Source organism: Lepisma saccharinum, chromosome 1, assembly GCF_977018435.1.
Source record: "Lepisma saccharinum chromosome 1, izLepSacc3.1, whole genome shotgun sequence".
Classification (NCBI taxonomy): domain Eukaryota; kingdom Metazoa; phylum Arthropoda; class Insecta; order Zygentoma; family Lepismatidae; genus Lepisma; species Lepisma saccharinum.
The window spans coordinates 202,158,899-202,172,535 of record NC_139229.1 but is presented as its reverse complement, the minus strand read 5'-3'; the positions used below and the strand labels follow the sequence as shown (position 1 = coordinate 202,172,535).

Sequence of the window (13,637 nt, the reverse complement as noted above, 5' to 3'; positions counted from 1 at the left end):
CCCTTCTTAATATAACCCCCGATTATCATTTTTGCCTTTGAACCACTTTTAAAACTAAGGTTGGAAATGGTAATTATGAACTGTTTTGTAGTGTATCCCATCCTCCTCCTAGAACGCAGCTACATAATATCCAATTCCAATTCCCTCCTCCCAGTAAAAATCCTGCCTACGCCATTGGTGTGCACTTTAATCTGTTGGAAAAAATTACATCTGGAGTTATGAATTCTGGAACTTACGTACAGTCACCGGCAATAAGAAGAGGACGCCTAGATCCTGAAATAATCTCTTCCCTGCAAGGCGCTATGTGTGTTGCCTAAATCTGCGGTTGTTGTAGAAGTTACCATTGAAAATTTGCTATTGAAATCCACTTATCGCCCTAGAGTTGGGCAACAAAGTTGCAGGGAAGCGAGCATTTGTGGATCTAGGCGTCCCATTTTTATTGATGGTGACTGTACGTGTATCGATGTTGCTTTTTGGTGTATAACAATTATTTTATTACCAAAAAAGTGCTCTTTAAAAGAAATCACTTGGTGTAATTGTGTGAGAAAGAGTCCAGGGGAAATTATATACCTATGTCTCAATTATGATAAAATTAACTATTATGTGAAACTGTGAAACAAAATAGATTGGGCGGTGTTTTGAAACTTTTTGCATGCATTTTTCATTTCTTAGAAAGAAAGTAAATTAAAAATGTCTGGGACAAGGTGCTTCTTCCTGTGAAGCTTGAATTCAGTAGAAATAGCATAATTTCTTCATATTATCACAACCATTAGATTGAAAATTTATTGTCAAGTGTTAAATACATTGATGCATTGTAGACGATATTTGGTAGAAAATTGAGTTGTTTGTAAATGTGTGAGTATGTTGATACGAAGATATTCATAAGCAGGCTCCAACGAGGTCCGCGTGGGAGCATCCGTCGACACAGCATCTGTGGAAGAGTTGGGCAGCGTTTGTAGGGGGATTTGTTTTTTTGACTTGTTTCAATTTCTGCTCCATTTCGAGAAATGGCCGCAAGGGATCCCACACAGGAAATACTTTCACTAGAAAAAAGGAAAAAAAAACTAATTACATTTCCAAATATGGAAACAACAATGTGAACTAAAATCAAATGGAGAGTGGCCAGCAATAACAGCAAAGATGTTACATTAATAACCGAATAATGATTCAAATTCTAGGTCATGGCTGTTTTATTTGTCATACTGACGTGAGCAAAGTAAAGTGATAAATACGAAACAGAAAAATGGTTAATTGTCTCAACGCAAGTGCGAAAGGTGCGGATTTCGATCCTCGGTAGGTAACCCCAAAGTCTTGATATTGAGTCAACATCAATGCATAATATATAGCGTTAAAGTTATATATCACCAGGGATAAGTACACACGCGGGATTTACGAAAAGGTCCTACTTAAACTTATACTGAATATTAATATTAAAAATATGTCTTCCAAGAAATGGTCTAAAGATAATATTGGATAAGCATAGTTTACACCGTAGCTACACCACATGCCATCATTTTCCTAAGTAGATTAAGTCTAATTTAACATGTACTTACTTTTTACTCAAGCTTTCGTCACATTATATGGCTTCATCTTAATTTACCCTCAGCTCCAACTTACCTTACCTTTCCCATGTTTTAACTTGACTATTCTTGTCTTATCTCTTGATGAAGCTACATGATGTGGTGAAAGCTTGTGTGAAAAGTAAGTACATGTTAAATTGGACTTAACATACTTAGGAAACATAATGTATCAAGTGAACTAAGATAAACATATTTAGTTTTAAATCCTATGTATTTGGAGTCCCTCTAAACATTCAAAATTGCACGGATTACGAAAAGATCCCATCAAACCTTCGACTTCACAGGGTTTATATTGAATTTACATTCCTATAATTTTTTAACGGACATTGAGAGAGTGCAACATGTCGCTTTCTACATTTTTGACAACGCCGCATTCGGTGGAACCGATTAAAACTTAAACTGCCCTATTAATATATAATTTTTTCACTATAAATGAACATGGACGAAAGTAATGTATTAGGTGGACCAAGATAAGCATATTTAGTATCAAATCCTATGCATTTGAGCTCCCTCTAAGCAGCCAGAATAGTGGCGGACATATGGTTGTCAACGGCCGTCATGGGCATCCAATGTATCGTGTTGTCTACAGTTGCGCGTTCGTAGAATCAGTTATAATAAAACCCAAGAAATCAGCCGGACCGGACAAGATACCTCCCTATGTAGTTAAAGGTTGTAGTGATGTGTTGAAATACCCATTGTATCTAATTTTCAATTTAATTCTTGCAAAGCACAAATTCCCTGAAAAATGGAAAGCCACGGCAATTTGTCCACTTCCCAAAACCAATAACACTAATGACGTACAAGACTACCGACCAATAAGTATACTATCAGCCCCAGCAAAAATATTCGAAAAAATCATGCACTGTTACATATTTACTCACGTAAAACCTGTAATATCATCGTTTCAGCATGGCTTTGCACCACGTAGATCAGTGTTGACCAATCTCTCCGATATTACCAATTTTATAAGTTCAACCTTGGACGAAGGAGGTCAAGTTGACGCAATATATACAGACTTCTGCAAAGCATTCGACTTGGTTAACCACGATATCTTATTAAGTAAATTAGCATGCTTCAATATTTCTGAACCACTGCGCCAATTGTTCGCTTCCTATTTGCAGAACCGTAAGCAGTACGTGACGTATAAAGGCCACACATCTTCAAAGATAAGAGTCACCTCTGGAGTACCCCAGGGGTCTAACCTTGGGCCACTTCTTTTCACGTTACTTATTAACGATTTGCCTGATTCATTTGAAAATTCACACAAATTGCTTTTCGCAGATGACCTGAAATTCTACAGGAAAATAAGCAAACAAGATGATAGTGTTCAACTTCAAAATGATATTACAAATTTAGAAACGTGGACAATAAACAATGATTTAACACTAAATATCAATAAATGCCATTTTGTATCATATACTCGAAAGAAAAACCCAGTTGAATTTCAGTATCAAATATACAACCATACTCTAGCAAGAAATTTCTTAGTCAAGGATTTAGGGGTTATTTTTTATTCAAATCTTACTTTTAATAAACACGTAGAACAAATAATTAGTGAAGCGTTCAAGAGCCTTGGGTTCATTCTTAGAATGGGGAGGGATTTCAAGAGTATAGACACACTAAAAGTTTTGTATTATTCGTATGTAAGACCAAAACTCGAATATGCATCTGTTATATGGAATACAGACACAGCAAAGTACAGTGAAGCAATTGAAAGAGTCCAATCACGATTTCTAAGATTTTTAAAATACAAATTTCAGAAAGTTTACCCCACATTTGAACACTACGACAACCTAATATATGAAAGTCGGTTTACAAAGCTGTGCCATAGAAGAACGTTACAGGAAATAGTATTCTTGTGGAAGTTGTTAAATAACGAAGTAGATGCTGAACATCTACTCTGCCAGATAAATGTTCGAATCCCGTCGTCGAAAACTAGACTCAAGAACGAAGTTTTTCTTATAAAGAAGGCTAGATCGGAAATTAAAAAGAAATCTCCATTGTGGAGAATGTGCACCAGTTACAATAAATTGCTATTCAAGAATAACACCATTGACATCTTTTCTATGAACCTAAGGGACCTCAGTAAAGCCACTATTAACACAATAACCTAAGCTTAAACACATAATTTCCTAATGAAATAATATGTGATCAAGTGTATGTGTGTATATATATATATATAGGAAATAATTTTAATGTATTTTATGTAGTTGTGTGTGTGTGTGTGTGTGTGTGTGTGTGTATATGTACCTGTTGAGTTCGATAAATAAATAAATAACATTCATATTTAACTTTAAAATGAATACTTTGAAAATATTTCCATCCCCCCAAATATTAATCATGTGGACTGAGATAAGAATAACTAAAATAAAATCCTATGTATTTTGAGAGCTCCGTGATCAAGAAAGCTGACAAAATGGCAAGAACGCAAGACACAGCTAATTTGAGATATTCAATATGGCCGACAAATATGACTGTTAATATTTACACAAGGAATTGCCTTTTCAGTTTACATAGGCAAGTTTATTGCAAACCCTATGCTTCAGGTGGATAATATAAAATAGTGTATCACTATTTTGGAACATAGAGGACATAAAGAGCTGAATGGAGGATAAAATTGCATTTGAAAAGACATTTAGCTTTCTTTTTGTAGGAAGTTTAATTGACCAGGGTGAGGAAAGAAAGGTAATATGCCCTAGATCAAAGTTGTAGTATATATCTAATCTAGATAGGTTTTTACCTATTTCATTTATATCAACTTTAGGCCCTGCGGAACTGCATGCACCCTTGACGGCCTCTCGGAATTCTCTCGCCGTACAGGTCTTCGTTAGAGATATGCTTGGTTTCAGGAGCGCCACACATAACACCAGTAGAACAAGTTTCTTCTGAAACAAGGAAACAGAAGACAAAAATTGAGACAGCAATTTATAAAATTAATATTATATGTACTAACACATTTTTTCAAAATTCTAGAACATATAGACTAGCTATTAGTTCTGAATATTAGTGGCAATGGTTCTACATAAGCAAGCTTAATTAATTGGACATTATGCATTATCGAGCCCTAGTGCTCTAAACTATACTTATTCTAACACTATATTTCGAGAGAGTTCAAAGTTTAAAGCACTAGACAATAGATAATGCCCAATCAACATTGCATGCTATCATATAGCAATGCTGATTAACCGTTAGAAGATCATATGCAGAGGCTTCATGGGTGCGCAGATATTGAAAGATACATTTTTATCTTTTGTTTTACCTCAGTCTTTCTTGGTTAATGTCGGGAGGGTACATTCAACGTAACCTTCGTCTAATTCCTTCTATCCTGCATCCTGCTTTAGTCTGCACCGTCATAGTTAACTCAAGAGTGCGAAAATGTGGATGTCAGTGTAGGAACCGAGCACTTCGATGTTTCTCGAAATTTTGAGGGAGCGGCCTTTCCACCCCTTGCAGGTCATCAACAGGCAGGGTTGGGTATCGCCGTCGCGTCAAAACAATGCTTCCAGCTCGAGTAGTTTGTGACCAGATTGAAGAATGACCGCTTGTGCGGCGGTAAACCGCATATGTGCAAACAGTTACAAGTGGTCCCGAATCAGAGCGCAATACACGCTAAAATAAGTACGTATAATGCTGGCGTGATGCCTATGTAGATTATCATATCTCAGGGCAAGTAGTATTATTCGCAGCAAATAACTATTCTACTATACTATTGAGACAACCTAAAACACGCAACGTGTTAGAAGTAATTATCTTCACAAACTGTACGATTTCGAATCGCCCATTATCTTTCTCGATTTCGTGAAGACCGATTTTGAGAATCCTCCTTAGCAAACGATGCCTCCGCGATGGCGCAGTGGTAGCGTCGTTGCCTTGTAAATAAGGGGTCCTGGGTTCGATACCCGGTGGAGGCACATAGCGGTTCGGATCCCACTTTAATCAGTAGATCTAGTCCCGATTAGCCTTACTGTGCATAAAGTAGATTTAACTGTCTCAACTCCTTAACAAACCTTTCAAAGGATCAAAGCTTTTAAACAAGTAAACATCTAAGGAATAATTATATTCTCCTTGTGGTAAGGAGTCGTTGTCATCTAACAAATTTTATTGGTTTATTATATTGGTATTATTGAAAATATTGTGCCATACTAAACCTAACAACTTAACAAAGGCACATTGATTTCTTAATGAGGCACTTTTCTTGTGTTTCAGAGCAGGTTCAGTTTTGGAAGTATTACAATGCTTTACGGAGTCCGTTCGAAGAATTTTAAGAATATTGATGTTTTATCAGAGGGACCACCCCAGAATAAATATCTGTGGATGTTTTACAGGTTTCATCGCATTTAAGATGGTTATTTTCCGGTGCAACATGTCTGTTGCCACTCAGGCTGAAGAGCCTAATGACGCTGACAAAGTTCCGATTCATACGTGGCAGGAACGAACTCTGATTGGCACCATGTTGAAGCCCCAAGACCGACAGAACTCGAAGTGCTCGGATCCTATTGACATAAACTTTATTTTTAGACAACAACAATGCAGAAAGCATGATTTTGTTTAGTTTACATATTGCCACTTATTTGTGTTATTACGTTAACAGAGACGGGAAGGGTGGAGGATGATGGAAGAAAAGGACAAGAAAGTGATATGAAAAAGTCAGTGTTGTGTGTACTGTACAAGGTGCCTTCCCAGTATTTGCCTACGGTAGAGACACTTGCGAAAAACTCAGTCAGGTCGGCTAAATTTATTTAGTAGGAAATGCTGTTATTTCTTTGTAGTTTTGAGCACACCATCTCTAAAAATGTCCTTGACATACACGTGTATATAACTACTCGTAACTAAGCAATGTTATAGGCTTGAGTGTCCCACCCTCAAAAAATACCCTGACCTTCAGAAATATCACAGTTAAATTTCCATTTTTTATTTTCGAAATAACTTTTGAAGGCATATTTTTGAAACATGTATTTACATTTATATCACAAATGGAACCACTAACAAGTGCGAAGATAATCCCTATTAATGCAAACGTGTTATTGAAATGAGAGTACATACGTGTTAACGGCGTACCTTTGTAATCAACGAGTCCCGGGTACGATACCCGGTACAGGTACATAGTGGTTCATATCGCACTTTAAATTCTAGATCCAGTCCCGATTACCCTTTCTGTGCAAAAATCGGACTTAAGCACAAACTCAACAAATAAAAATATGAGAATACGGCAAACCTCACAATGTTTTAGTTCCAGAAGTGAACTGACCAATCCCACAGGCCACAGTTTTTTCAAACTTTCATTTCTTCATCTGCACGAAGGATTTCCCAGTAATTTTACCACTCTCATATTATAGCTAGGCATCTCAACAATTTCCCAAGGAATTCAGAGGTGGCTAACATCAAATAGCTTAGGCAGCAAACGAGACACCTTTCTCACGAAGGAAAAAAAAAAAAAAAAAAAACTGCAGCCACTCAGATGTGTGAGAGAAGAAATGCTGTCGTTACGTCTTTTACTGTTCCTTCAAATCCAAATCCATTGAAATGAAACATTTATTCATTCAGGATGGATCACCAAATGAGCAAATATTCAATTGATGGCTGCTTGAAATTTTTTTCGTGTCTCTCTACCGAGTAACGTAATGGTGGAGGGTTGATAGTTTAGTTTATCAGTTTCTCTTTGCCAGTATCACCAGAAAGTGGAAACCAAATATTCCTTAGTGCTGTAGGAAAGTGTTGATCTTCATTTTCAGATGGGGCATGGTTTCCAAGAAGACGAACGTCAGAAATTGAACCGTGGTTTTTGTTTCACCCAGTTTTTTCAGCATCAAACCTGTATAATCCCACAAATATTTTATCCATTTTCTCCGTTCTGTTTCGCATTGTAACACGAATTATCCGAATTATTTCACTATTTATAACAAAACAACCAGTAGTACCGACTAGACATGTTGACAAACTATACAATGTGCGTCAGGGGTGCCCACGAGGGGGACTACGGCGCAGACTCCGCCATCGAGATTTTTTGGGGGCGTCTGTTCCCTTTCAAATAACATTCAATTCAACATTTTTATACATTTCTAAAATATATATAAAAATGTTACACCTTAAATGCACCATATTTAATCCATTAGATGAAGAAAAGAAAGTACTTAGGGGCAGGGGTACTCACAGGTGAGTTTGTGGACGCCCGTTGCGTACAGCCAATTGGGAGGGGGGGGGTTATGATGAAAATTTGACGTGAACAATATAGCATTGGACACAAGTTACCATTGCTGCTTTATAATAGCAATTTCTGGACTTCCAAGGGAATTGTAAAGGATAATAAGGGGATATCCAACTCTTACCTATTGACACGTAGATTCTGGGGGGATTGAGACTTAAACGTCTGGGGGGGGGCAATATACATTTCTTGAATATCAGTGTTAAGTCTTAGATTACAGAGGGTATTTTAGTTAGGGGGGATTGAGCGTCAAATTGAGGGGGTATCCAATTTTTGTATATTACTATTGTCTAGACTCTAAACTGTTGCGAAAATTCTGGTGACTGAGAATTATTTGTTTTGGAGAAGGCAACATCCACTCTTCAACATAAACAATAAGTCTAAATTGGCACGGAAATTTTGGTGAGTATTAAATTTAAGGGGGGGAGCTAAAGTGTTAATTAAATCTTAGATTGTCGATGGATTTCTGTAGTGGGGGAAAGTTCGAATATTATAATTACGGGATTATATTTAGCGGTATGGTTTCCACACGTTTTTGGCGCCGAACGTGCGAAAGGAGGAGCTAGGGAAGAGTAAATATCGCAGGGTTATAAGAAAGTATTGACATCCAATTGAATTAATTTTCTTGAAAGACTTCAAAGAAATGGATACAAAAATTTTCTTTCTCGGTTCGCTCGCAATATTGTATTACGATAATGCGGGTTTCGAATTTAGTAAAGTTTTATACTATATATATATATATACTATATATATATACTGCAATACAAGACATGAACTACTTTCTCGGTGTTGATTCATAACATCACTTCATACAATATATTGCTTATAATGTTAGTATTGTGCTCAATTTAAAGCAGGTGCATCATTTGGATGATGCACTTCTATTTGTCGTATTATTGTAGTATTAATTTCCTTTATGCTGTAATAATTGTACTAAGTGTACTACATATTGTACAGTAACACCTTGCACGTTACCCGATAAAACAGAAAAAAAATAATATCAAATTCCTTCGCATTTCTAACACCTTGTCGCAGGACAATTTTACTATAACAAGTGGCATTTGCACTGAAGATAGAATACACGTAATTATTGCTATGAATTACTAAAATAATTATATTTATCCCAAGCAGAGGGAGCGAATTCTTTGAAGGAGGAACCGTATTAAATTCTCGCAATTAGCTTGGGAAGGAATTAATAGCCAAGGTTCTGTAATGTCCCATGAAACAATAATTGAATCGGTCACACGGCTGCAGCATGTTATTTGGTTTGCCCAGGTTGAATTTTCTATCTTAAGTTGTGTAACAATTTCTGCTAAATACTCAAATTGTGAGTTATATAAATCTCATAAATCTATTCTCCATTCGCACTGTTTAAAGGCATATTTATATAATTTTACTTATTACCCATAACCAATCAATGTGCCAGCTTTCCATAATTTCGAATACTGAACTATTAAAAATATATGGACATTTTAACATGGTATTGTATTCAAACAAACAAGAATTAAAACTATCGGGGGGGGGGATATGATGAACGATTTTGGGGAGGTAATGAATCCACGGTCTTGGGGTGATATTCGATTATAGGTTTTTAAAAGTAGGTTGCGTTCCAGTTTGGGGGATTCATGATTGTCAAGTTTGCTTGTTTTGTGTAGTGGGAGTGACATTCTTGCACAAATTCCAAATGATGAAATAATAGATAAATGATAAATTTGCAAGGTCCAGTATTCAGAAACAAAAACTTCCTTCAATATCTTCATACTAAAGTTTGTTTTAGCATATATTTGTCTTGTAAATAAACATTAATTTGAAAACGATACAAGCGTTCTACTTCTGATATTCTTTTTCAATGAGTAATCAAAAAACAGAGCAAAAAGAGTAACATGGCTTACCATTCACGTGATTGTCTGAGAACTTAAGATTTCTTATTTCGTCATAAAAATGTACTGTGTAAGCTGTGGTTCAATAAATAGGCTACTATTAATTATTTTCTTTCTACAAAATATTAAGTTTTCTTAGTGGAAAACAATTGTACATTTTGTTCATATACATGTTACAATAAATGAGAATAAGAAATAAATAGTAAAAGTCAATACGTGTCTTTACTTAAATTCATATAATTATCTATTGTATTTCCAAATATGCAGTGTATTTGCTCTTAACAGAACTCGAACATTGTTATTTCATATAAATTTAAGCAGATTATAAATGATAATTCATCTTATGACGTTAAATATGTTAAGAGTTATCTTTATATCCATACCATGTAGTTTGATGTGGCAATTCATCTCTTATCCCCTGATTAATGGTAAACCTTGCTCATACTAGACGCAAAACAGATCATCGAGTTTCCACTTTGCACTACAGAGTATTTGATGCGATAGTGACATGTTAGATGTAGAAAAGGAATAACTCAAGTGAAGTGTTCATTAAAGCTAAAAATATATATATCCGGAAACACTGTCCTAATTAAATACTTTACGTGGATTATGACATGAACATGGGTGAGGGGTGCTTCATTTTCTTTTGGGTGGATGTTACATTGGCTTTTGGGATCTGGCGGACACAGAACCTAAAAGGACCTTATATTTCATTTTACAGATTTTGATAAATAATTTCCACGGTTGAAATGAAATAAAGTAACTATTATGGCATTTTGCGACGCTCCATAGGGCGGTAGTTTTGGAGGAGCAGGAGGGACTACAATGGAAACTGAACGGTGAAAGCAAATAAAGATAAGAGGTGACAAAAATAGGAGACGACGAAAGATAGGAGGCGGTGAGTGATAACCTTATTTTGCTTTTCAGATGTTTACACAGTTGGGACAAATTTTAAAAATATATTAGGGTATTTTTCATCACGCATGGCAAAGCAGTGACAACAACGGTGAGCTGTGGGGGATGGGAATGATGGGCTAACAACCACCCCAGTCTTGACTCTTTCCCCCCCACCAGTAAATAATAATAGACAAATACATACTATTTGTTCTCAAATGGGCATTTTGTATAGTATTTCGGTCTATATTAAATATGACTCTCATTCCAGATTATTCCCACCATTACTTCAGCCTCCTCACTTTTTCATTTTTTCATATGATTTCACTGTGGAAAGATCGTAGGTGGGAGGGCAGCAGGTGGCATGTGCCCTGGACGCTGAAACTTGGTGGCGAAAATTATTTACGTGAACTACAACTACCAATCTTAGTAGCTTGCAAGGGCGGGTTAAATGGGAGGATCTTGTAGGGGACTCAGGAGACTATCGAATTCTCAAGTGCCTTATTTTATTTTCTTAGTTATTGATAAATTTGCATAAATGCATTTTGGTATTTTATGGCACTTGCTAAGGCCGCAGTAGATTGGAGAGAGGGGCCAGTGAACATTTTCATTTTCTTCTTGAGGATCTTGGGGGTGCGGGGTGTGCGATTGTCTTCCTTCGAAATGCCTTATTTAATATTTTTCAGTTATTAATACATAATTTGCGTAATTCATATACTGTGTGTGTCCTATAAATATCGGTATCGGAATCGAAAAGTATCGGTTGAAATTCATCTAACGATACCAGCCGATACTTTTTCGTCATGTTGGTCTTTCATGGGGTCCACAAAAATGCTGCGGGATAATTTCGCGAAATCTGGAAATTATGCAAGATTCAAACAAACTTTATTTTTCTTCTGTGCCAATTTTCCACGAAAAACTGTATTTTGTGATTACATAACATCTATTTTCATATCCTTAATTTAATTCTTGAATATTCTAAAGTAAATTTCTTGGTAAATTGATGCATGCAATTGGAGAAGAATATTTACACACTAATATTGATTAATATTTTGAACAAACTTTAAATACCGTAAAACCTAGTTAATCCGAATAACGATATGCCGGACATCGCTTAATCCGGACAGGCAAAAGGCAAAAGGCAAAGAAAAAGAAAAAAAAAGAAAATGAAAGCAGAATGCAAGGTTTTAAATGTGGCTATAGATAAGTCAAAAAGAGAACTTCCCAAATAAAAGGCAGTCAACCACTGATGAAATTCTCTTTCCCTAAGAATTTGTAATGTACTGTATAGTGTATTTAGTATTTAGGCCTATGCCCGTTAAATACACAATAATAAACGTGTTTTGTTGCTATAAACGGAGTTTTAATGCACTTTCTACTGTTCTTTTAGGTTATTTCAATTAATGCGGACTTTCGTTAAACCGGTCAACTTATCCCCCCATTAGTCCGGATTAATGAGGTTTTACTGTATTACAACTTTCAAATATCGGTATCGGTTGGAATCGGTAAGAGTAGCGGCATCGGTATCGGTATTGGTTCATAGTGCTATCTGTTGCTTGAGTTTGTGTTTAATCAAATAACAAAGCCCACTTTGTGCACAGACAGGCTAATCGGGACTGAACCTACAGTTTAAAGTGATCCGAACCACTATGTGCCTCCACGGATTGAATTATTATATAGAAATACTGATGATTACAAAACTAACACAGAGCGTTGCAAGAACATATAACTTCAAACTGAAACAGTGTTTTGGAGGGAAATGCTCCAAGCACTAAATAATTTTCAAACAGGGAAGAGAGAAGAAACAGCATCCAGAGGGGACAATTCGCTCCGTTTTCCTACAAATACCATTCGGTTTTAACTTTGGCTCAAGCTTTAGTTCAGTATGATTTTAAACGAACTTCTCTGCATTCGCTCCGAAATTTTCCTATGAAGTAGTGCTTCGAATCTGTTTTGTTTACAGGAGAGTAAGATATCATCATCACTCGGTCACAAAGTTGTGATTCTGTCAATAGATATCATAATATACATACACAGTTTGAAAGCCCTATACGTGTCACTTATAGCGACATTTGAAAAATAGTTTGAATCCTGAGGATTTGAAGTGAAAGCATTTTGTATGGGGGAACTCACTTTTTGTTCGTTGCTTTGTAAACAACGGGTCACGGCTTCGATACAAGGTGGAGAAATATAGGGGTTAGTTTTACGGATCATACTTTCAACTGTAGGTTCAGTCCCGATTAGTCTATCTGTACATAAAATGTACTTAAATGAAAAATTCTAACTCAAGTCACGTCTGTTGAACTTAAATATCAAATTTTTTTTGCTTTATGAGAAATGTATTTCTGGTAATATAATTTGAAGTAACATAGGTACTGTTTTGTGGTTCACGAAATTTAAAATGAGTGGTGTGTGCACAATAAACGTGGCAGCATTTTATGACAGGACCGTTGATAGGTGGGTGTGAGAGGGAGGTGGGTGTTGGACGCCAAAAGTTGGGGAGGGGACGTCATATAGACATCCGCCCCCTCCGAGTGAACGTCTTTTATCCGCCAGTGACCTCGTAACGTGAGTTGATGAAAGTGATGTAGGGACACTTACTTTTTCTTTGCCCATTCAAACAAATGTTTACTTGCCAGAATATAAATATAAACTAATAAATGGTCTCGTTATGGAAATATAGATAAATATGTACTAACGTGTGATTATGTACCAATATCGCAATGTTTTCTTTTAGAAACGCCTATCATTAATATTGCATCAACATCATTTCCACTATATATATATAGTGAGCTGGAACATGAAGATTGTATGCTATGTGTGCACGCGCTTGCGGATGGTGAGTCAACCTGTCCACTCCCCACCCTACCAAATACTAAAAACTAGATAAATAAATGCTCTTTAAACCCATGTGCAGATTTTTGTGTGATGTGTTTTGGGATATATATTAATTGTGACTGCCCCCCTCCAGAAAATACTTCACTCCTTTATCTGATTCCCCACTATTTTATTTCTGGGTCCGTTGCTGGACGCGTTGCTTGAATATATTCGATGCAAAGTTCAACTTCATTGTGGAGTTAT

General features: G+C 36.3%; 1 long non-coding RNA gene across 1 annotated transcript; it reads right to left on the bottom strand.

Annotated features, from left to right (window-relative positions):
• Positions 1–769: 769 nt before the first annotated feature.
• On the bottom strand, positions 770–5,085 carry LOC145978303 (uncharacterized). The gene is made up of 2 exons (XR_014440671.1): positions 4,321–5,085; positions 770–1,043 (listed from the first exon to the last, which is right to left on the bottom strand). It is a non-coding gene; the product is annotated as an uncharacterized LOC145978303 (long non-coding RNA).
• Positions 5,086–13,637: the final 8,552 nt, after the last annotated feature.